The sequence below is a fragment of the Benincasa hispida genome, chromosome 10 (genome assembly GCF_009727055.1).
Source record: "Benincasa hispida cultivar B227 chromosome 10, ASM972705v1, whole genome shotgun sequence".
Classification (NCBI taxonomy): domain Eukaryota; kingdom Viridiplantae; phylum Streptophyta; class Magnoliopsida; order Cucurbitales; family Cucurbitaceae; genus Benincasa; species Benincasa hispida.
This window is the reverse complement of record NC_052358.1, coordinates 44,194,042-44,219,387: the sequence shown is the minus strand read 5'-3', so window position 1 is coordinate 44,219,387 and position 25,346 is coordinate 44,194,042.

Sequence of the window (25,346 nt, the reverse complement as noted above, 5' to 3'; positions counted from 1 at the left end):
TAGCGTTACTAGGATAAGGTTTCCCTCATATATCCATATACTACAGACCAGACCAACGCTCTAGTAGTGGCTCCAGAAGTGCAGGGGGTCAGCCCCCGAGTTCGCATCAGGGTAGTTCAAACTAACAACAACAGCAGGGTTGGGTCTATGCCACCAGTCGTTGGGAAGCTGAGCATTCAAGAACAATAGTGACAGGTACGCTCCCAATCTTGGGGCACTATGCCTTGGCATTATTTGACTCTGGCTTGTCTCACTCTTTCATTTCATCGTTGTTCGTAAAGCATGCTATGCTAGTTTTAGAACCCTTGGGTTATGTTTTATTAGTATCTACACCGTCAGTAGAAATTATGATAGCAAGTGAAAAGATAAAAGCGTGTTAGTTAGAAATAGTAAATCGCACCCTTGATGTGATTCTAATAGTGTTAGACATGCGTGACTTTGATGTAATTCTGGGCATGGATTGGTTGGTTACCAACCATGCTACATAGACTGTTCTCATAAGGAGGTGATTTTTAAACCTCTTAAGGAAGCCAGTTTTAAGTTCAAGGGGGCCGGGATGGCAGTTTTGCCCAAGGTGATTTCAGCTGTAAAGGCAAAGAGGTTGATTAACCAAGGTGTCTAGAGTATCTTGGCTAGCGTAGTTGACACAAGAGAAACCGAGATTGCTCTAACCTCTGAGCCAGTTGTGAGAGATTATCCCAATGTATTTCTAAAAGTCCAGGGTTACCTCCACCAAGGGAGATTGATTTTACGATCGAGTTGGAGCCGGGCACTATTCCTATATCCAAAGCTTCGTACAGAATGGCTCCGGCCAAATTGAAAGAACTGAAGGTCCAGTTGCAGGAACTACTTGATAAAGGGTTCATATGACCTAATATTTCTCCATGGGGTGCACCAGTGTTGTTTGTTAAGAAAAAGGATGGATCGTTACGTTTATGCATAGACTACAGGGAGTTGAATAAGATGACCATCAAGAACAAGTACTCGCTTCCTAGAATCGATGACCTGTTTGACCAACTTCAGGGTGCTACTGTATTTTCCAAGATTGACCTAAGGTCAGGTTACCATCAACTGAGGATAAGGGATAGTGATATCTCGAAGACTGCGTTCCAATCCAGATATGGACATTACGAGTTCATTGTAATGTCTTTTGGTCTGACCAATGCTCCAGTGGTATTGTTTTCATTAGTGACATCTTGGTCTATTCCAAGACAGAGGCGGAACACGAAGAACATCTTCGTAAAGTTATAGGAACGCTAAGGGAAAACAAACTATATGCAAAGTTTTCTAAGTGTGAGTTCTAGCTACGAAAGGTGTCCTTTCTTAGGCACGTGGTGTCGAAGGATGAGGTTTTAGTGGATCCAGCTAAGATTGAGGCTGTTACAAATTGGCCCTGCCCTACAACGGTCAGCAAGGTGCACTGTTTCCTGGGGTTGGCTGGGTACTATCGTAGGTTTGTAGAGAATTTCTCTAGCATGGCCACACCGTTGACTCAACTAACCATAGGAAGGGAGCTTCATTTGTTTAGAGCAAAGCTTGCGAGGATAATTTTTAGGACCTCAAGCAGAGGTTGGTTTCAGCACCGTTCTCACGGTGCCATATGGCTCCAGGAATTTCGTGATCTATAGTGATGTTTCTAAGAAGGGTTTGGGTTGTGTGCTTATGTAGCATTGTAGAGTGGTTTCCTATGCCTCCCGCCAGTTGAAAACCCATGAGCGAAACTATCCTACTCACGACTTGGAACTGGCGGTGGTGGTGTTTACCCTGAAGTCTGAAGGATTACTTGTATGGGGAAAGGATCCAGGTTTTCACCGACCACAAGAGTCTGAAATACTTCTTCACCCAGAAAGAGTTAAACATGAGGCAGCGCAGGTGGCTCGAGTTAGTAAAGGATTACGACTGTGAGATCCTCTACCACCCAGGTAAGGTGAATGTGGTAGCTAATGCCTGTCTCTTATACACATCTAGATGTGTATAAGAGACAGGCGCAGGTGGCTCAAGTTAGTAAAGGATTACGACTGCGAGATCCTTTACCACCCAAGTAAGGTGAATGTGGTGGCCGATGCCCTTAGTAGAAAGATCGCTCATTCGGCCGCCTTGATCACTAGGCAGGTTCAGTTGTGTAAGGATCTGGAGCAAGCAGAGATTGCGGTGGCAGTGGGGGAAGTCACTTCACACCTAGCTCAGTTGATAGTACGACCAACCTTGAGGCAGAGGATTATTGTTGCACAGCATGGTGATCCAGACTAGGAGTGTTCATGAGTTTGGTTGGGTTGGGTTGAAAGACTTTTTAGACCCAACTCAGTTGTTCGGGTTGTAAATTTCTTCAACCCAAATAACCCTTATTAAAAAATGAACCCAACCCAACCCAACCATGAAATATTTGGGTTGGGTTGGGTTGGTTCGGGTTAATTGGGTCATTTATTTAAATTTTTGTTCTAAAATGAAGCAAAACGTAAATATGTAAAAATCTAATTTAATTATTTTCATATATTGAATTAAGATTAACTACTAAATTTCAATTTATATAGTGAAATTTTTTTTTCTAAAGTGCAAAGAAACTACTTTTAAGAGTTGTTGAAGAATAAATTATTCAAAAAATATTGGAATTAAATAAAACTAAAACCAATATATGTATAAATAATTGTGTTATAAGTAACAAAAAATATATATTTTAAAGTTAATAACAAATTCGGGTTGGTTCGGGTTGGTTTGGGTTATATTAGGTGAATCCATGAATCAACCCAACCCATAAAATTTTCACTTATTTGAACCCAACCCATCCCAAATGAATTGATAACTTAACCCAAACCACACAGGTTGGGTTGGGTCGATCGGTTTTTTCTAGTCATCGGGTTTTTTGAACACCCCTAATCCGAACCTGGTTCAGAAATGTCATCAGGTAGGGTCAGGCCAGACCAGTGAATTTTCTGTGTCAGTGGATCAGGGCCTTCTGTATCAGGGACGGTTATGCATACTGGCAGATGATGGCCTGAAGGGGGAATTATTGACAGAAGCTCACAACTCCCCATTCTCGATGCATCCAGGTAGTACTAAAATGTACCAAGATTTGAAGCGGTATTACTGTCAGCAGGTGCAGGCCCCAAGGGAGAAGATAGCAGGCTTGCTACAGCCATTGGATGTGCCAGAATGGAAGTGGGAAAGTGTGTCCATGGATTTCATTATGGGTTTGCCCAGGACAGCGAAGGGCTTCTCAATGACTTGGGTTGTGATAGACAGGCTCACCAAGGTGGCGCATTTTATTCCACGGAAGCCCACGTATGCGGTGAGTAAGTGGGCTCAGCTATATATGAAGGAGATAGTAAGATTGCATGGTGTACCAGTGTTAATTGTGTTCGACAGGGACCCTCGTTTCACCTCCAGGTTTTGGAAGAGCCTCCGATAGCATTAGGGACATGGTTAAACTTCAGTACAACCTTCCACCCCCAGATGGATGGGCAAACAGAACGCTTGAATCAGACGTTGGAGGATATGTTGCTCGTGAAGGAACTCTTAACGAAGAGCATCCATGAGTGCATTCGGATTTTTTCGATTTCATTATGACCGAAATACAACATATACATTCTAACATACAGTTATGCAAATTCACAGTAAATAAAGGCATGCTTTGAACACTAAAAAACAAGGGAAAGAGTTCTCATACCAGTTGAAGACCCTCTTCAAGTTTAGAACTCCAACGCAGCAGAAGACCTCTACGTGATTTCTATCGCCCAGCAAACAAGTCGTCTGTAGCAGCATGATCGTCTACACGAACGGCAACAACATAAATAGTCACGAACGAGTGAACAGCAACGGGGACGACACCACCAAAATGGAGCCCTTGGTATTCTCGAAGTGAGAATCCAAAGTGTGGTCTTTGGTGAATTTGGTAGAGGTTAGAGAAAGATCAAATTGTGTAGACGATAAGCAAGTAGGAGAGAAAAGAAGCTATCGTATAGCTAAGTGCTTATCGTTTAGAAGAAGCTACACGATCGTGTAGGTTTTACTAAGCGATCATTTAGTAAATGGTAGATGATCGTTTAGGAACTAGCGTACAGTCGTTTAAGCATTGGCGTGCGATTGTTTAGGCAATGAGCGACTATTGTATAGGCTCTCAAACTATACGATCATTACGTTTTCACACCGATGCTAATTTTTTCGAACCTTTGCAAAATGAAACAAATTTTCATTTTATTCTTCGGTTACAATAAGCGAATATGGCTGCTCCCTGATAACTTATAGAAATACAAGTTATTTATGCTGTCTTATTCAGATATTACGGCCAAAAGAGAGAAAATATGCGTCCATTGTATGAAAATTATATAAGAAATACAATAATTATAAATTATCGCAAATACACCCACTAAGACCATTAAGATCGTAGAAAAGGATATTTCAAGACTGTTTTGTAGGAAACCAAGTCATTGCTTGTGATTAAGGCTTAGAGAGAAACTGAACAACGTATCTCCATCGCATTGCGCCCATCAAATCAATACTGAAGAGATGATCAACGTAATGATGGCGCAATGCGACAGTCGATCCAAAGCTGAACTCCAACCGCATATGGTAATAAAAACAATACCGCATGCAGACACACGATCGAAAGATGCAAAATGAGCAACGCAAATGCGGAGGATTGTGACACGTGTACAACTAACCGTTGTGCATATTTGACGGACTGATTGCATAACAGAAGGAATATTTATTCCACCATTTTTGGAATTTCCATAACAATAAAGTGGGGACCACAAGTCAGAGAGTCAAAGCCTTCAGCCTATAAATACCCTTAAAGAATTCACTGAAAGATATACTTGATACGGGGTATAATTGATACGAGGCTATTGAGAGAGAGCTGATCTAAGTGCTGATCGGAGGAAATCTGGGAAGAGAAGAGACAAGGCCGAGAGGTGAGTCTCAGTGCAATTTTGCCAAATCCCTGTCGAGAAGCTCTGTACTTAGATCCCTTCTACCGGTTGAGCAAGCCTGATAGAGAAGCTCATCCTTCCTTTCACTCCATCAATGCTGGCAAGCGATTCTCCATTCTAGATCTGTGCCAGGACATTGGCACTTATTTGTATTTGTTTCTAACTCTCATTCATCAATTGTATTTCATCTTCTTAATCTCTTCATTCACAAACATGTATCAGGTGTTAAATAGTATTATTGAATGTCTTGATCATTTCCATTTCCACTTCTCTATCTATTTCCGTTCCTCCATAAATCATTTTCTCCATGATGTTTTCTTAATCCCTTGGTGATTAATATGAATTAAACAAGTAACTTAATCTGTGCTAAAGAAATAAAGATATTTAGCTAAAGCATGCTAGACGACATCTTCACCTATGAGAGCAGAAGTGATGATGTCATTCTGATCTGTCAAGAGAAGGTTAGAAGAATGCGTTAACTAAAGCAAGAAGTATTTCCAGAGATGGAAGCAACCTTGCATTCATTACGTTTGTCCCTGTTTCATCACAGAGATGTGGGAACGCGGCCGATCACCGAGAGGTGTACGCCAAAGGAAAAGCGGAACTGTACTTATGCCTTTAACGCAATTAAGGAACTTGCGATGTTTGTACTAATTATCTTTTCTCTTTATGTTCCACACATAAGACTTGCCACCGCATAACACGATCTTTGTATAATGTTCACAGTCACTTTCACCCTCGGTATGTTGTATCACGAAACCTGTATCTTGTATCATCATAGCTTATGTTTATTTTATCGCAATTTACTTTATTACCACATTTTTATCGCTTATCTTTACTTTATTGCACAATTTACTTTATCACATGTACAAACAACATCTTTATTAATTTGCAAAACCCCCGATCGCATATATCACAAATATAACGCAATTAACCTAAAACAATCCCTGTGTTCGACCTCGAATCACACCGAGAAACTTGCGGTGAAATTATACTTGGTTTCACCATAAGTAAACTTGTGACAACGCATAGCATACTACAAGTACATTCATTAATAACGCATATCTAGAAGTGGTATCGCATATCATCGCATAAAATCTATGCCATCAAGTTTATGGCATGGACTTGTAGCTTAGATCAATTGTTGCGTTTCAAGTTTATGGCGTCGTTGCCGGGGATTGGTTAACGGTTTATTGTTTGAGTATACTTGTGGTATTTTGCAGGATAGATCTCTTTGTATTGGCTATTCAACGCGGAGAGCAGTCTGATGGCTTATGAGCTCTGATACCGAACCAGAATTTGTAGCTGACCCAAAGATCGAGCGTACCTTTCGCGCACGGGCACGCCAGAATCGAGGCAAAAGAGAGCATCTGATATGGCAGATAATAATGACAACGTACCTTCTGTAGGAAATCAAGGGGCGGTACGGCCAGCGTAGGACCCAATCTTCCTTGCCACTGATCATAATATTCCCATGAGGAACTACGTGGTGGCCCAACCTGTACGATTTTTTGCCTAGGATTTCGAGGTCTATAGTAGAGGAGAACGCAAGGTTCAAAAATAAACCGGGCATGCTTCAAATGATCCAGAACACAGGGAAATTTGGGGGTCTGCAAGGTGAAGACCCGCATGCCTACTTGACCAGTTTTGTCGAAATGTGCGGAAACTTCTCACTACCTGGCGTTACCCCTAGGGGTATTAGAATTTATTTGTTCCCTTACACCTTGAGGGATGAAGCCAAGAGTGGGCTCACTCACTGGAGCCGAACAAGATTACATCATGGATCAGCTGGTTGAGTGATTATGAAGAAGTTCTTTCCACCAGCCGTCAACGCAAGGCGATGAAAGGATGTGCTGAACTTTTGATTAAATGGACAATGAGACCCTGAGCACCGCCTAGGTGCGATTTCGAAGATTGGTGAAGACCTGCCAGTATATCGGATACCTGATTGCGTTTTGATGGAGACATTTTACAATGGCCTGAATAGATCGACGCAGGTTGTTGACGCCTCCGCCGGCAGGGGAGGTTTTATGGATAAGACGTATACAGAGGCCAAGGTCATCCTTGATCGCATATCGCGGAACATGGATGATTGGATTGATGATGGTTATGGAGGCAAGGGCTCTGAAAGAAGAAAGAATGACACTACCATTGTCCTTATGGAGACAATGAAGACACTGGCCGCATAGATGGCCGCAGTGACCTCAATCCTTCAATCGATGGCAATCAATCAAGGAGCTATCCCCCAACTATCAGCGCAACCCACTGCACCGGCTCAAGTGGCCGCAATAAGTTGCGTTAATTGTGGAGGGGCTCATGTAGCAGAAATGTGCCCATCGAATATCCAACAAGTATGCGCCATCCAAAAAAACCCCTTCAGCAACACCTATAATCCAGATTGGAGGAACCATCTTAACTTCGATTGGGGAGGGAATCCTAACTAAGGGGGACCAAGCAACCAACAAAGTGGCAGTTGAGGGAATCCTCCTTTTCACCATAACTCGAATCAGGGGCAACCGAGGCAACCACATAATTAGCAACCCTCATCTTCAAACACCTCTGGAAGCTCATTAGAGGCTCTGCTAAAACAATATATGGACAAAAATGACGCAGCGATGCAGGCGTAGGCGTTTTCAATTTGAAACATAGAGATCCAAGTGGGCCAACTGGCATCTGAGCTGAGAAATAGAACACCAGGAACGTTGCCCAGCAACTCGAAAGCGCCAGAATCTAATGGAAAGAAGCAATGTCCCTAGGATATTGGGCAGGCAAGCTAGACCGCTTGCAGAGGTGTGGATTGCACTCATTCAAGGAAACACATCTTCTGGTCCATATCTCGCATCTATGTTTAAATGCTTTCTTTAATTCTTGTCTTTATGAATTTCTGAATTCTGTCATTTATTGCTTCGATTAATTTGTTTCATGATTTTATGAATTTATTCTTCATTTACTTTCTTGCATTGATTTCTGTGTTTTCTTTAATTCCTTTAATTTTCCTGTATTTAATGCGTTATTCTTTAATTGGTGAATGATTGAGTAATGAGAAGAAAATTTATTACCGCAAGTCATAGCCACTTGCGTTGATGAAAAAAAAAAAGAAAAAAAAATTTTAAACATTAAAACACATTCAATATGCATGGCAATAATGGACGCATCTTGAACCAACAAGATGCACTTTGCGATCATCCAACTCAAATGCATTGAGCTGAAGGGTGTGTTGTGCGCGTGTGTGTCCTTTGCCCGTCCTTAGCTATATGCACTATGTTGAGGTAGTGTTGCACTGGTAGCAATACCGTGCACCCGATCCTCCAGAAATGTGTTTAGTTAAGGGGTGTGTTGCAGGGATACATGCGTTGTTGCCCGTTCTCTGTGAAGATGCATTTGCGTTGGCGAACACATTGCGTTAATCTTTACTTTGCGTCCATTTGAATAAAATATTAAAGAAAATTCTTTTTACAAAATTGAGAAGTCCACTCGTTTCGTATTCCAAAGAAATGATAAAGTCTGCAGACGAAAGGATGTTTTTTCTGAAATTCCATAAATGAGGGAAGTTCGAATGACAGGCCTTTTGAGTGTCTCGAGGCCTGCCACCGCGAAAATCGTGTTGGGCCCACTAAGGCCCAACTTATAAATAGGAACTGCCCCCGTCTGTGAACACTTTACCTTTTTTTGCAATCTGAAAAACCCTAGCACCATTGCATCAAGAGCTTTCTTCTTCCCTAAAACCCTAGTGACCTTTCCAGTTCCTTTCACCTTATCATCCATGGCCGACCAAGCTTCCCAGCCTTCTGCTTCACCCTCAACTCCTTCCACTGACCAAATCTCCATGCGAGAGGCAGCATTCCTTACTGCCAGTTGCCGTCTTGCTGCCCAACCCCACACTGTCCCCAGAATCGCCGGTAGACCTCGGAGAAACCCTTTAGCCGTCAGGCCTTCTTAGTTTAAGAGGGGGCAAAGCACTGAAAGCACCCCACTCCCAACTCCAGTCGTCTCAACTGAAAGCGAAACGAAGAGACAAGATGACAATGAGGTATTCAGAAACATTCTGAGTAAATTGGAGGAAGGTGAAGGTTTGCCGAGGTAGGGGTTGTAAACCAACCACTGTCTATGGAGGAGGTGACGGTGGTGGTGATTGAAGAAGTGGCAGTGACGGAGGAAGTGGTGGAAGAGGAGACAAGAAGAAGCACTCTGGCCAGGCGTGAGGAAAAGCGCCTAAAGAAGGAAGAAAAAAAGAAGAAGAGGGCTACAAGACCAGAAATGGATGGAGAATCCACCTCCGTGAGGGAGGACAAGGGGGGACCAGCATAACTTAGGGAGCCGGCGCAACCTAAAACAACGCAAGTTGTTGAGGCTGACGAAGGCGAAGAAGGAGAAGCTACCCCCCTGATGCGGCATCGCAAGGAGAATGCGCCGCAAGGGTCTATCATTGACCCTTTAATTTTGATCAACGCATTAGAAGAAAAGGAAAGGAGGAGAAAGGAAGAGGAAGAGAGACAATAAAAAATGGAGCGAGCGAAACTCATCACAGCAGAAGGTGATAGAAGAAGAAGACTGCATGATGAGGAGTTTCTCGTAAAAATGAGATCTCGAGGCTTGAAGAAATAAGGCGGATTGAAGAGGAACAACGCCTTTTGTGGGCCTCTGAGCAATTTTTCGAAGAGTTTGAAAGAGAAGTGAGAGAAAAGAAAGAAGAAGAAAAGAAAAAGAAGGTAGAAGAAGAAAAGATAATGAGAGAAGAGAAGGAGAGGAAGCGCGAAGCCAATAGGTAGCGTTTGATTAAGAAGAAGGGCAAGGAACTTGCCAAGCGAGAGAAGGAGGAACAACGCAAGGAACAGGAAAGAAAACAAATACAAAAATCCCACTTTGCGTTGGCCAAAGGAAAGGGCAAAGCAATCGCAGAAAACAGCAAGCCCGCATTGGTAAAGGTGTGTCCATCAAGAAAGAAAGAGAATGACAATTTGTTGATGGAGATGGGATTTTTCCCTGCGCCAACGCCACTACCAGATCTAATCACGAGCATGATCGTGGAGCATGGTTGGGACACATTTTGCCAATGCCCAGCCATTGTTGTTCCAAAGGTAGTGCGCGACTTCTACCATAGACGGCTACATGGCACCAAGGATGTGGTGACCATAAAAGAGCAAGTGGTGTCTTTCAACACAAGGGACATCAATGAACTATACCAAATGAAGGATAACCCGGATGCACCGGGCAACAAAATCATTGATGATCCCACAGAAGAACAGTTAGAAGATGCGCTACGAGTATTAACGTAACTGGGCACTAAATGGTCGGTTTCTTTAAAAGGCATCAAGACCCTGGCGTCCAAGACTCTACTTCCGGAGGCAAGGCTTTGGGTTTATTTGGTTAAAAAGTGGCTGATCCCAACTTCCCATGATAAGACAATTTCAAGGGATTGAGTTATGGCCGCATATTGCATTGCGCGCGACATTCCAATCGATGTAGGCCGATTGATCGCAAGTCAAATTCGGGGCTTTGTGGGGCACATTAGAGGACAATACTTCTTTCCATGGACTATCTCAAGTTTGTGCCTGAAAATAAGCGTAGGCATTGAGGAGGAGCCCATGCAAGAAGTCCACGGCCTCATTAATATCAAAATCCTGAGGTTGTTCCTCAAAGACTCCATGCATTGCCCAGAGTTACGTTTAAAGAGGCCCGCAATCGATCTCAATACGCCGCAAGAACCCAAGCCAAAGAGACAGTGCAGAGATGATAAAGGAAAAGAAAAGGTCTAGGAATTACCATCGCAAGAAACAGAACCTTCGGACCCTTTACCCTTAGTAATCTGCCCTCCGAGCCCTCCCGCACAACCTTCTTCTTCTTCCATTCTTGAACACTTTACCAACCTTCTTCTTGCCCTAAATTCTCCAACCGCATATCTAGCAGCCCCATCCTCACCTTTAGCATCATCACCGCAACATTCCATTCCACTGTCGCATATTGATGAACCACACGATTTGGGTGAAGGCACCTCTGCCCAACCCCAAAACATTACTGGCATGGCGAGACATCGCAGGCACAACCTTCCATCCCCTCTCTAGCTACTGAGTTAGCAAAAATGTGGTCCCTCTTCTCCCAACAACAACAACTCTTTGCTAAAAAACAAGCCTTCTTCAACCAGAGATTTGATGTGGTAATGGAACAAATCGACGATATATAACACAGTGCTGCCACGTCAAGGGAAGCGTTGATCAATATTCAACGCAACATTTATAAGGTCCATTGGCACCAAAGACAGATTGCGAAGCGCAACCATGAGTACTTTAATTTTCTCACTGCATATCTTCATGGTCCTATGGTGCCTCCGCATCTCAGGCAACATTTGAATTTTGAAGAAGCTCCTTTAGTACCACCTCAAAATCCTCCTCCAGACCCTCCTGCTTCTCAACAATAATCTTTACATTTTTTTTTATTTTGCCATTCTGTATTTTTATTCAATTCATTATTTTTCTAAGTTAACGAAATTCTTTGATTCTTTGTATAGGCAAAAAATTTTGTATTGCGTTAATTTTTAATTATTTGTATACTTTGTTAATATTCAAACACAATTGAGTAAATATTCTCTCCAATTGCCTGTGCATTTTTCTTTATAATCCTTTGTTAATATTTGCAATCTTCTTAATCTTTTACTTTTGGTTATTCATTGCACTGCCGTGATGTATAATATGTTTATACTTAGAGACATTTCCCATACTTTGTAAATCTGACTAACACTTAGTTAATTCGTAGCTTAGCAGTACTTTACCTTTTATCTCTCAAAGCTCTGCTCAAACCTTCTTTTTGAAAATTTTCTTCTAAGTGTTTGTCTAGTCTATCCAAACAACGCAATGAGGACCTTGCGCATCTCTAAATTTGGGAGTGGGGAAGGTCTGAGCAGATGAGATCAAGAATATGCGGTCATTAAGAAAATGCATTCATTTTCTATAAAAAAAAAATCAATAAATTTTCATACAAAACTTCAATATCAGCGCAAGGGAAAACCTAAAAAATAATCCCAACCTGATAAGAGTTAAGTTGTGAAAGGAACCTGCTCGTAATTGGATGTTCGCATGACACCCACGGGAGCAAGCCAAAACAAAGGTGGGTTTCCAAGAACAACGCAATATGAAAAGAGAAAAAAAAATGCAAGAGACAACTCCTCTGAAATTCATGAGTTAAAGTTGAAATTGGCACACAACCGAAGTTGGATCTTTGCATGACACCCATGGGAACCAGCCAAAACGAAGGGTGTAACCATGATCAACGGTCTCTAAATAAATGACGCAAAGTTTGACCACTGCATATAGATATATCAAGCTGTTTTGACAAAGAAGAGGTAAACATTCTATTTTTAAAACTAGAAAAGCATTTTTGAGCAGAAATTTGTTATATAGAAGAATAAAGTAGGGCTTTGTTAGGAATTAGCCAGGATAGGAGGAAATTGCATTGTCAAGTAATGTGCCTAAGTGTAACATTCAGAGCAACCAATCGATGCAAAAATATAGGATAGGAATTGATCTTTATTGCCTTAGTAGAAGATACGCTTGAGGACAAGCATATATCTAAATTTGGGGGTGTGATAACTTGTAGAAATCCAAGTTATTTATGTTGTCTTATTCAGATATTGCGGCCAAAAGAGAGAAAATATGCGTCGAGTGTATGAAAATTAGCTAAGAAATACAATAATTATAAATTATCGCAAATATACCCACTAAAACCATTAAGATGGTAGAAAAGGATATTTTAAGTCTATTTTGCAGGAAACCAAGTCACCACTTGCGATCAAGGCTCAGAGAGAAACTGAACAACGCATCTCCATCGCATTGCACCCGTCAAATCAATACTGAAGAGATGATCAATGTAATGACGGCGCAATGTGACAGTCGATCCAGAGCTGAACTCCAACCGCATGTGGTAATAAAAACAACACCGCATGCAGACACACGATCGAAAGATGCAAATGAGCAATGCAAATGCGGAGGATTGTGGAACGCGTGTACAACTACCGTTGTGCATATTCAATGGACTGATTACAATAACAGAAGGAATATTTATTCACCATTTTTCAGACTTTCCATAACAATAAGTGGGGACCACAAGTCAGAGAGTCAAAGCCTTCAGCCTATAAATACCCTTAAAGAATTTCACTGAAAGATATACTTGATACGGGGTCTAATTGATACGAGGCTATTGAGAGAGAGCTGATCTGAGTGCTGATTGGAGGAAATCTGGGAGAGAAGAGATAAGGCGAGAGGTGAAGTCTCAATGCAATTTTTGCCAAATCCCCGCCAAGAAGCTCTGTACTTAGATCTCTTCTTACTGGTTAAGCAAGCCTGAGAGAGAAGCTCATCCTTCCATTCACTTCCGATCAAACTGCGGGGGCAAGCGATTCTCCATTCTAGATCTGTGCCAAGACGTTGGCGCTTATTTGTATTTGTTTCTAACTCTCATTCATCAATTGTATTTTATCTTTTTAATCTCTTCATTCACAAACATGTATCAGGTGCTAAATAGTATTATTGAATGTCTTGATCATTTCCATTTCCACTTCTCTATCTATTTCCGTTCCTCCATAAATCATTTTCTCCATGATGTTTTTTTAATCCCTTAGTGATTAATATGAATTAAACAAGTAACTTAATCTGTGCTAAAGAAATAAAGATGTTTAGCTAAAGCATGCTAGACAGCATCTTCATCTGTGAGAGTAGAAGCGATGATGCCATTCTGATCTGTCGAGAGAAGGTTAGAAGAATGCGTTAACTAAAGCAAGAAGTATTTCCAAAGATGGAAGCAACCTTGCGTTCATTACGTTTGTCCCTGTTTCACCACAGAGATGTGGGAACACGGCCGATCACCGAGAGGTGTATGCCAAGGGAAAAGCGGAACTGTACTTATGCCTTTAACACAATTAAGAAACTTGCGACGTTTGTACTAATTATCTTTTCTCTTTCTATTCCACACATAAGACTTGCCATCGCATAACACGATCTTTGTATAATCTTCACAGTCACTCTCACCCTCGGTATCTTGTATCACAAAACCTGTATCTTGTATCATCATAGCTTAGGTTTATTTTATCGCAATTTACTTTATTACCGCATTTTTATCACTTATCTTTACTTTATCGCATGTACAAACAACATCTTTTTTAATTTGCAAAACCTCCGGTCACATATATCACAAATATAACGCAATTAACCTAAAACAATCCCTGTGTTCGACCTCGGATCACACCGAGAAACTTGCGATGAAATTATACTTGGTTTCACCGCAAGTAAACTTGTGACAACACACAGCATACTACAAGAACATTCATTAATAACGCATAACTAGAAGTGGTATCGCATATCATCGCATAAAATCTATGCCATCAAGTTTATGGCATGGACTTGTAGCTTAGATCAATTGTTGCGTTTCAAGTTTATGGCGCCGTTGCTGGGGAACTGGTAACGGGAACATGGACTTGAACCTTGCTTGCATCATTGTATAGTTTATGTCACAACACTCCCACTAACGCACGCCCGAGAGAAATTTTAGGCCAATTATCATATACTTAACCAACTTAATAATTAATGAATATAATCATATTATATTCTTACCCTATAGTTTGATATAACATATCTACTATAGTAATTTCTCCTCTACTTGATATAAATCATATTTATATCTAAATTCCTCCAAAATAATGTATCTCAGACATTTAGTCAATTATATCATATATAATTAACTAGTCCAATTATATCATATATAATCAAACTCCCTCTTGTCAATTTGAACATTTCAATCTGACCTAAACATTGATTCTTGACTTTATCCAAGCTACCCAGGTGACCTAATGGACCTGTGGCTCGAAGCTACAACGGTACGTGAATAGCTGACTAAACTCTTTAGCCACGAGATCCACCATCCGTTCACTGTCAGACATTCCACTAAAGACCAACAGTTGAACTCTTCTTACCACATATATATTTCTGTGTCCATTGGATATAACCAATCATGAGTATGATGACCCTTCACAGATGCTCGTAAGTACAGCTAGGCCAATTTACCATTTTACCCCCATAGTTACATCTCACTCCTTAAGTACATCTCAGCCTTATACTCCTTGAACTTGTCAAGAGCTTTAGACTTACGTTGCATTAAGAAGAGATACCCAAACCTTGAATCATCATCTATGAAAGAGATGAAATATTCATACCCATCTCGAGCTCTAATAATCATCGAACCACAGAGATCTAAATCCTATTAAACCGATTTTAAAAGATTAATTAAGGTTACTAAACTCTTTAGAACCATTTGAACTTAGGTCTCTCTCAATCCAATTTTAAAACCCTTTTAAAAAAAAGTTGAGTTAACCCTAAGTCCGCATGCAACTCTGAATTATTGATTTTAGGTCTAATTTCCTTTATAATACTTATAAACAAAAACAACCACAATGCTAAGCTTATACATGCAAGGCATTCATAACGCTTATAAACAGCCTAAGTGTCATGCTCAATGCATTGTCCATTCATTGCTACTTCTTTTATATAACACTTATACAAAACCGCAATGAAACAAGTAAAACATGCTTCCATTCACCCTTAGACTACAACACTTATAATAAAAGGATGATGCATGATAATGCTCAATGCATGCAAAATATAACTCTTATATTTCATGATGCATGCGCATGCTTTCAAGTAATTTCTTCATGCAAGATTATAACAATTATAATACATAATGCATGAATAATTGCACCTAAGGTGGGTTTATAACTATATGAAAAACACTTTGACATATAAGCACCATATATCACATGTATAAGCAAGATGAACCAGGTGAAATTGTCTTAAAACACAAAAAGGGAAGCTAACTATTACAAAGACAAGGAGTCTCTGATTCAAACAGGCGAACCGGGTCTTGAATCGCTCAGCAAAGCATCGCTTCTCCAACCATCGTGTAACAAGCACCCTGCGATCGTCTACATGATAAAACAAACACTTCATTCAATCACTTACCAACGCTCCAGAGGTAAACGATCGTTTAGCATTTACTATACGATCGTCTAGAAAAATCCAAACGATCGTTTAACTTTACTATACGATCGTGTACCTTTACTAAGCGATGAAGCCTGAAGTACACGATTGCTTAGCACGCTCCGCACAGTGCCCGCCTTCCGGGATCATCTAAGTGACTACGATGCCGCGAAGCACCATCGTCTAAGCGATCGCTTAGCTAGCGTCTTCGTATCGTATATGTGCGATCGCATAGGTAGTAACTAAGCGATGAAATTTGCTAACTACACGATCGTCTAGCACGCACCTTCTACTAAAAGACGAGCATCGCATGCTCCCACTACGATCGCCTACCTCCAGCGCCTACACGATCGCGCAACCAATGCCATACGATATGGTAAACAATTTACCCCATCGCTTAGCATTAGCTAAATGATCGATTAGAAAATACTACACGGTCGCCTAAAAAAAAAACCTAAGCGATCGCTTAGTAAAATCCCTACTATCATTTACCTGAGGCTACACGATCCGACCAACGCTTGGTCTTCTTCTTTGTTGAGAACTGCATTGCCATGCGTCGAAGCTTCATCACGAACAACTCGACGAGCTCAAACTTTTCAAATTACAAACTCGATTGCAAAGTTAATTTTGCCCAAAAAAATAGGGGCCCTTACAATTAACACTTTGTAATACTGAAAGCTTTAACAAAAAGGAAATTTAAACCCAAAACGTTCATCACATTCATCCAAAAATGCAGAAAATGGTTAACCACAAATGCAGAAACCCACCGCGATTGTAAAAACGTTCGATTCAGATCTGTAATTTGGAATATCAGAGAACCTGACTCTAATACTAATTGAAGGAAATCGTGAGCGAGATTTCCATGAGCAGCGGAACAAGACTATTCCAAATTACAATCATGAATCAACAAATCATTTACAGACGACTTCAAACAAACGGTTATACAATTATATAGAGAAATTATAGCATGAATAAAGTCAAATGCATTGAAAGACAAAACTCTACGCACATCGGCAGAAATGTCTCCATGCTCCGTTGCGCACTGCTCGAATAATCAGCAATCACGAACGCTCGATCTACACGACCGCAACACCACAACGAACACAACCGAACACTTCGCGCTCGTTCCTTAACGATCTCCTCGATCACGAACTCCTCCGCAACACGAACGAACTCACTCCGCAAACACCACGAACGACCTCCAAAAAACCACCTCGACGGTGTCGAGTCGAGTCTAACACACCAACAAGGCAGCCTTGGTATTCTCTGGTGTGAGGATCAAAGGGTAGGGCCTCTGTTCGACTTGGTATGAGGCAGATAATGGAGGAAGGAGAAAACACGATCGCGTACATGACTGGGCAAGTGGGAGATGGCGGAGACCTATCGTATAGGCGATGCCCAATCCTTGGATAAAGCATGCAATCGTCTAGTAAAAGCTTGCGATCGTTTAGCTCGGTCTGTTCACGTACAGACTCTACACGATCATTTACCTTTGGGCCAGCGATCGTCTAGCAAAGCTATGTGATCGTTTAGTAAACACTGCACGATGTTTAGCTTTCACCTACATGATCGTTAGCTTGCCCAGCCGTCATTTAGTAAATTGTATTTACTTGACAACCACCGCGAGTTTCTATTTTGTCGAGAGAAAACTCAAAAATTTTTTCAATCTTTTGTAAAAACTTCTTTTTAAAATAGGAAACACTTTCCTTTTAAACTCCAGGTTACCATGATCCAATAACCACCCACTACTTTGGTTATTTAAAAGAAAAAGTATTAATTATCTAATAATTAAATATTATTATAAACATAAATGATAACCAACTTATCATACTATATATTATAACCTATAGTTTTAATATTTCATCTCATGAAACATATAAACCATAGTTTTTTTCTATTTCATGGTACTCAATGTAAATCTTCATTTACATCAATCCTCCACTAATGTATCTTATCATCTGCAAAACGCGATTATATCATATATAATCAAAATACCTCTTGTCAATTTGAACATTTCAAATCAACAACAATAACTAATCCTCAACATGAATTCAAGCTACCAAGGGGACCTCATGAACCTGTAGATCCGAAGCTTCAACAGTACGTGAATAACTGACTAAACTCTTTAGTCGGGATCCACCATCCATTAACTGCCAGGCACTCCACTAAAGATCGACAGCTGAACTCTCCTCACTTCAGATATATTATATGTTCATCTTAACCAATCAGCAGTGCGACAACCCTTCACAGATCACTCGTAAGTACAGCTGGGCCAATAACCGTTATGCCCCTGTAGTTACATTTGTCTCCTTAAGTACCACTGATCCCTCTAATGAACATAAGTCATAGTCCTACTGTGACTGAGTCTTCTCTTCCAAAGAGAAGTTGTGGCCACTATGTTCAAGCCCCGAAATTAGCCCTTAAGGGAGCAATCTCTCTACTTATCCCTGCTTCAGAAAAGAAGTGAATTCCATATTGTGGATTGAGTTTCCAGCTCCCAGATCAGACAAGTCTCAAAAAGGTAGGCATGTGAGTTGGCAATCTGGCCACTCTCACCCATACTAATTAAAGGACCGCCCTCAAAAGCAGGAGTTCACAAAACACTCAGGATTGAGGTCGTGTCACTTATGGTTGTTTAGGTGAGATGCAAGTATCTAGTATCAACAGCGTTATATGCAGAGCTAGTCATCTCGTGGTCTAGGTCACATACAAACTCTTTGTATAGGACAACCCCGCTCCACGTCTCCACACGAACGGTAAGGATCTACCATCTGGAGTAGTTTACAACACTTGTAAACCTGTACAAAGCAGGCCGTATCCATAGTGTCACCAGGATCAGGTATCCCACCTTAATCCTTATACTACAGACCGATTTAGGTTATCACTTAAGGCATGATCTACTTGTATATAACTTATACATGCTTAAGTTCACATAAGATAACCAAGGAGCTTTGTTTATTGGATATGAGTAAATGCCAGAATGAAATAACATTTATTTTATTCATTGAACAATGTGTGTCTTTACAAAACAACGAGACTCCGGGAGAATTAGGACACCAATCCCAATAGATCTGTAGGTTGATGGGTATAAATTGTGATGCGATTATGGTGTGAGTTTGCGGTGATATGTGTTATGCGACGAACATGCAAGGTTTCCTAACAAGACCCAAGTATAAGCCTTATTAGGTTTCCTGGTAAGTCCAGGGTCGAACACAGGGACTATTATGTAAATATGCGACAGTCACTTTGATTCTCTTACAGTAATGAAAACAAATGAAGTGGATGGTGTTTTGATCAAGATTTGTCCTATGCGACGGAGTTGAACATAGAATTGATGAAATCGAGAGTTACAATGATTGTGCAATGAAGGGGTTGAGAAGGGGTTTAGTGATGACATAAAATGTGATGATGCCATAAACTTGTTGACATAAAAATTGATGCTTCTATTTTAAGCATAGGGACAAATATGAATATGAATGAATAAAATTTATCTTCTTATGATCTTATGTCATACAACGCATAGATGAATGATGACTTTATTTTCTTTATGTGATACTACTTCTAGATATGCGTTATTAATGAATGTTCTTGTAGTATGTTGTGCGTTGTCACAAGTTTCCTTGCGTTGAAACTAAGTATAATTTCACCGCAAGTTTCTCGTAGTGATCCAAGGTCGAACACAGGGATTGTTTTAGGTTGACTGTATTACGTTCGTGATATATGCGACCGAGGGTTTTTAAATTTAATAAAAATGTGGTTTGCACATGCGATAAAGTAAATTGTGTAGTAAAGTAAAGATAAGCGATAAAAATGTGATAATAAAGTAAATTGCGATAAAATAAACATAAGCTATGATGATACAAGATATAGGTTACATGATACAAGATACCGAGGTCGAGACTGACTGTGAAGATTATACAAAGGTCGTGTTATGCGGTGGCAAGGCTTATGTGCGAAACAGAAAGAGAAAGGATAATTAATATAAACAATGCAAGTTTCTTAATTGCGTCAAAGATATAAGTACGATTCTGTTTTCCCTTGGCGTACACCTTTCGGTGATCGGCCGTGTTTACCACATCTCTATGGTGAAACAGGGACGAACGTAGTGAACGCAAGGTTGCTTCCATCTCTGGAAGTACTTCTTGCTTTAGTTAATGCATTCTTCTAACCTTCTCTCAACAGATCAGAAGGGCATCTTCACTTCTGCTCTCACAGGTGAAGATGTCGTCTAGCATGCTTTAGCTAAACATCTTTATCTCTTTAGCAGAGATTAAGTTACTTGTTTACTTCATATTAATCACCATGGGATTAAGAAATCATCGTGAAGAAAGTGACTAATGGAGGAACGGAAATAGACAGAAATGTGGAAATGAAAGTGAGCATGACATTTAATTATAAAATCAAGCATCTGATACATGGTTGTGAATGATTTAGACTAAGAAGATGAAGTACAATTGATGAATAAGAGTAAGAAATAGATACAAAAGAGTGCCAACATCTTGACACAGATCTGGATGGAGAAATCGCTTGCTGGTGTTTGGAATGAATGGAAGGATGAGCTTCCCTCTCAGGCTTGCTCAACCGATAGAGTTGATCTAGGTACAGAGCTTCACGGTGGAGATTTGGAATGATTCTGCCCTGAGACTCACCTCTCGGCCTTGTCTCTTTCTTCCCAGATCTTCTCCAATCAACACTCAGATCAACCTCTCTCTCAATAGCCTCGTATCAATTATCCCTCATATCAAGTATATCTTTTAGTGAATTCTCTGAGGGTATTAGATGAATGCTCTGACTCTCTGCCGTGTGGTCCACACTTTATTGTTATGGAAATTTCAAGAATGGTTGAATAAATATTCCTTCTGTTATGCAATCAATTCGTCGAAAATGCACAACGGTTAGTTGTACACGTGTCAAAATCCTCTGTGATTGTGTTGCACATTTGCATCTTGATAACTTGTAGAAATACAAGTTATTTATACTGCCTTATCTAGATATTACGGCCAAAAGAGAATAAATATGTGCCAATTGTAAGAAAATTAGCTTAGAAACACAATAATTCTGAATTATCACAATTACACCCACTAACATCATTGAGATGGAAGAAAAGGAGATTTCTACTCTGTTTTGCAGGAAACCAAGTCACTGCTTGCGATTAAGGCTCAAAACAAACTGACAACGCATCTCTGTCACATTGCGCCCATCAATTAACAATGAAAAGACGATTACGCAGTGACGGCACAATGCGACAGTCGATACAGAGCTGACTTTCAATCGCATGCGGTAATAAAAACAACACTGCATGCGAACACTCGATCGAAAGATGCAACTGAGCAACGCAAATATGGAGGATTATGCCACGTATATGCCTAACGGTTGTGCAGATTTGACGGTCTAATTGCATAACCGAAGGGATAATATCCCTCCATCTTCGGAATTTCCATAACAACAAGTGAGGACCACAAGGACGGAGTCAAAGATCTTCACCTATAAATACCCCATAGAATTCACAAAAAAAAAAAAAAAAAAATGCTACTTGAAACAGGGCTATTTGCTGCTATTATATTGAGAAAAAGGCTGAGCTGAGTGTTAAACTAGAGAAATCCGAGAAGAAGAAAAGACAAGGCCAAGAGGTGAGTCTCAGTGTTAATCTGCCAGATCCCCGCCACGAAGCTCTATACTCAGATCCCTGCTACCAGTTGAGTAAGCTTGAGAGGGAAGCTCATCCTTCCACACGATCCATCCATTCCGGCAAGCAAATCTCCATCCAAATTGGTGCCAAGACGTTGGCGCTTGTTTGTATTTGTTTCTATCTCTTTTCATCATTGTATCTCATCTTCTTTGTCTCTTCATTCACACACCATGTATCAGACGCTAAATTGATATATTGAATGTCTCGATTGTTTTCATTACCACTTCTCTGTCTATTTCCGTTCCTCCGTTTATCATTTTCTTCATGAAGTGTTCTTAATCCCCTGGTAGTCAATATGAATTAAACGAGTACTTAATCTATGTTAGAGAGAAATAATTGCGTTTAGGTAAAGCACGCTAGACGACATCTTCACCTCTGAGAGCAGAAGTGAAGATGTCATTTTGATCTATCGAGAGAATGTTAGAAGAATGCGTTAACTAGAGCGAGTAGTACTTCCAGGAATGGAAGCAACCTTGCATTTCTTACGTTCGTCTCTGTTTCACCACAGACATGTGGGAATGCAGCTGATCACTGAAAGGTGTACGCTAAGGGAAAAACGGAACCGTACTTATAACTTTAACGCAATTAAGGAACTTGCGATGTTTATATTAGTTATCTTCCTCTTTCTGCTTCGTACATAAGACTTGCCATCGCATCACATGATCTGTGTATAGTCATCACAGCCAGCCTTTCCCTCAGTATTTTGTATCATATCGCCTGTATCTTATACCCTCTTAGCTTAGGTTTACTGCATTTTATTTTATTATCACATTTTTACTGCTTTCCTTTACTTTATCACAACTTTATATACTTGTACACAAATACTTTTATTAAATTGAAAAACCTGGTCGCATGTACCATAAACATAACGCAATAACCTCAAACAGTCCCTGTGTTCGACCTCGGATCACATCGAGAAACTTATGGTAGAATTATACTTGGTTCCAACGCAAGGAAACTTGTGATAATGCACAACATACTACAAGAACATCCATTAATAACGCATATCTAGAAGTAGTATTGCATGAATTGAGTCAAGTTAGGTCATTAGTGCATATCAATGGACTTGTATCTTGTGTGTGCATAACTATATAGCTCAAATTCTTTATCCAACAAGTTTATGGCTTGTAGCACATTATCTAACATCTCGGTGCATGCATAATAAGAAATTAGTTTTACCATTACACATCTTTCGATCGTGTGCCTACATGCGGTGTTGTTTTTTATTACTGCATGCGGTTGAAGTTGCATTGATCGCAAAGCTCTTGATCGATTGTCGCATGCGCCATCATTGCGTTGATCGTTTTTTCATTCCTGAATCATGGGCGCAATGTGACGTAGATGCGTTAATCTTTCTCTCTTGAACCATGAGCGTATACGGTGACTGGATTTTCTGCAAAACAGACTTGAAATATTCTTTTCTACCATCGCAATGGTGTTAATGGGTGTATTGATGACAATTTATAATTCTTGTATTTCTTAGCCTATTTCCATACAATTGACGCAACTTTCCTCTCTTTTGGCTGCAATATCTACATAAGGCAGTATAAATAACTTGTATTTCTACAAGTTATCACACCCCCAAATTTAGATATACGCTTGTCCTCAAGCATATCTTCTACTAAGGCAATAATGCTCAATTCCTATCCTAAATTTTTGCGTCGATTGGTTGCTCTGAATGCTCCACTTAGGCACATTACTCAACAACGCAATTTCCTTCTATCCTTGCTAATTCAAATCAAAGCCTTACTTTATTCTTCTATACTACAAATTTCTGCTCAAAAATGCTTTTCTAGTTTTAGAAAGAATGTTTACCTCTTCTTGTCAAAACAACTTGATGCATCTAGATGCGGTGGTCAAACTTTGGTGTCATGCGACCATCAAACTTCGGTTGTGTGCCAATTTCAACTTTAACTCATAGATTTCAGAGGAGTTGTCTCTTGTTTCTTTTATTTTTCTTTTGCATTTTTCTCTTTTCATATTACATTATTCTTGGAAACCCACCTTCGTTTTGGCTTGCTCCCACGGGTGTCATGTGAACATCCAACTACGAGCAGGCTCCTTTCACAACTAACTCTTATCAGGTTGGGAATGTTTTTGGGTTTTCCCTTGCGCTGACATTGGAGTTGATATGAAAATGTTTTCTTTTTTAAATGAAAAATGAACGCATTTTTCTTAATGACCACATACTTTTGATCTCATCTGCTCAGACCTTCCCCACCCCCAAAGTTAGAGATGCGCAAGGTTCTCATTGCGTTGTTTGGACAGAATAGACAAACACTTAGAAAAAAATTTCAAAAAGAATGTTTGAGCAAAATTTTGAAGGGTAAAAGGTAAAGCATTGCTAAGCTACGAATTAACTAAGTGTTAGTTAGAAATTACAAAGTGTGGGAAATGTTTCTAAGTGAATGCATATTATACATCATGGCAGCGCAATAAATAACGCAAAAAGAAAGATTAAGAATATCGCATAGTTGACAAAGGATGATAAAGAAGAGGCACAGGCATATAGAGAGAATTGTTACTTAGTTGTATTGAAAATTAACTAAGTATACAAATAATTACAAATAACGCAATAAAAATTTTTTGGCCTGTACAAAGAATCAAAGAATTTAGCTAACTCAAAAAAATAATGAATTGAAATTATATTTTGAATTTGATTTAGATGGGTGCACGATTAAAAAAAACTAACACCGCGCTTTCATTAACGCAAATACATTTTTGCTGAGGACGGGCAACAATGCATGCATCCCCGCAACACACCCCTTAATTCAACGCATTTCTGGAGGATCGGGCGCATGGTATTTCTACCAGCGCAACACTACCTCAGCATAGTGCATTTTCACTAAGGACGGGCAAAGGATACATAACCGCACAACACACCCCTCAACACAATGCAGTTGAGTGTAATGGACGCAAGGTGTCTCTTGTTATCCCACATTGCACCCCTCTTTGCATTGCCCAAGTCAATGTTATCCCACAACTGCTTGCCCAAGTCAATGGTATCCATGCGTCAATCTATGTCTCCTCTGTAGTAAGGCTTAATTCGTTGACCATTGACTTTAAATGTGTTGTTCCCGTCTAAAGTTGTTAGTTCCACTGCACCGTGGGGAAAGATAGTCTTGATTCGGAACGACCCAAACCAGCGAGACTTCAACTTCCCTAGGAACAATCGCAAACGTGCATTAAATAATAATACCTGTTGACCTTCGACGAATGTTCGATCATTTATGCGGTCGTCATACCACTTCTTGGTTTTCTCCTTATAGATCTTGGCATTTTCATAGGTGTCCCGTTGCCATTCGATTAGCTGTTCAGTTGCAGCTTCCAGACTTTCCTCGCACTTGCTAAATCAAACTTCAGCTTCTTACAGGCCCACATCGCCTTATGTTCCAACTTGAACGGAAGATGACAAGCTTTTCCAAAGACCAGGGCATACGGGGACATTCCAATTTGTGTTTTATAGGCAGTCCCGTATGCTCATAATGCCTCATCAAGCTTGGGCGACCAATCCTTCCTAGAGGTATTGACTACCTTCTCCAAGATAGTTTTGATCTCTTGGTTAGAAATCTCTGACTGCCCATTAGTCTGTGTGTGATAAGCGGTTGTTACTCTATGGCTGACGTTAAATTTAGTCAACAGGTTGGTGATTATGCTATTGATGAAGTGAGATCTCTCATCGCTGATTAAGGCCCGTGGCGTCCCAAATCGAGC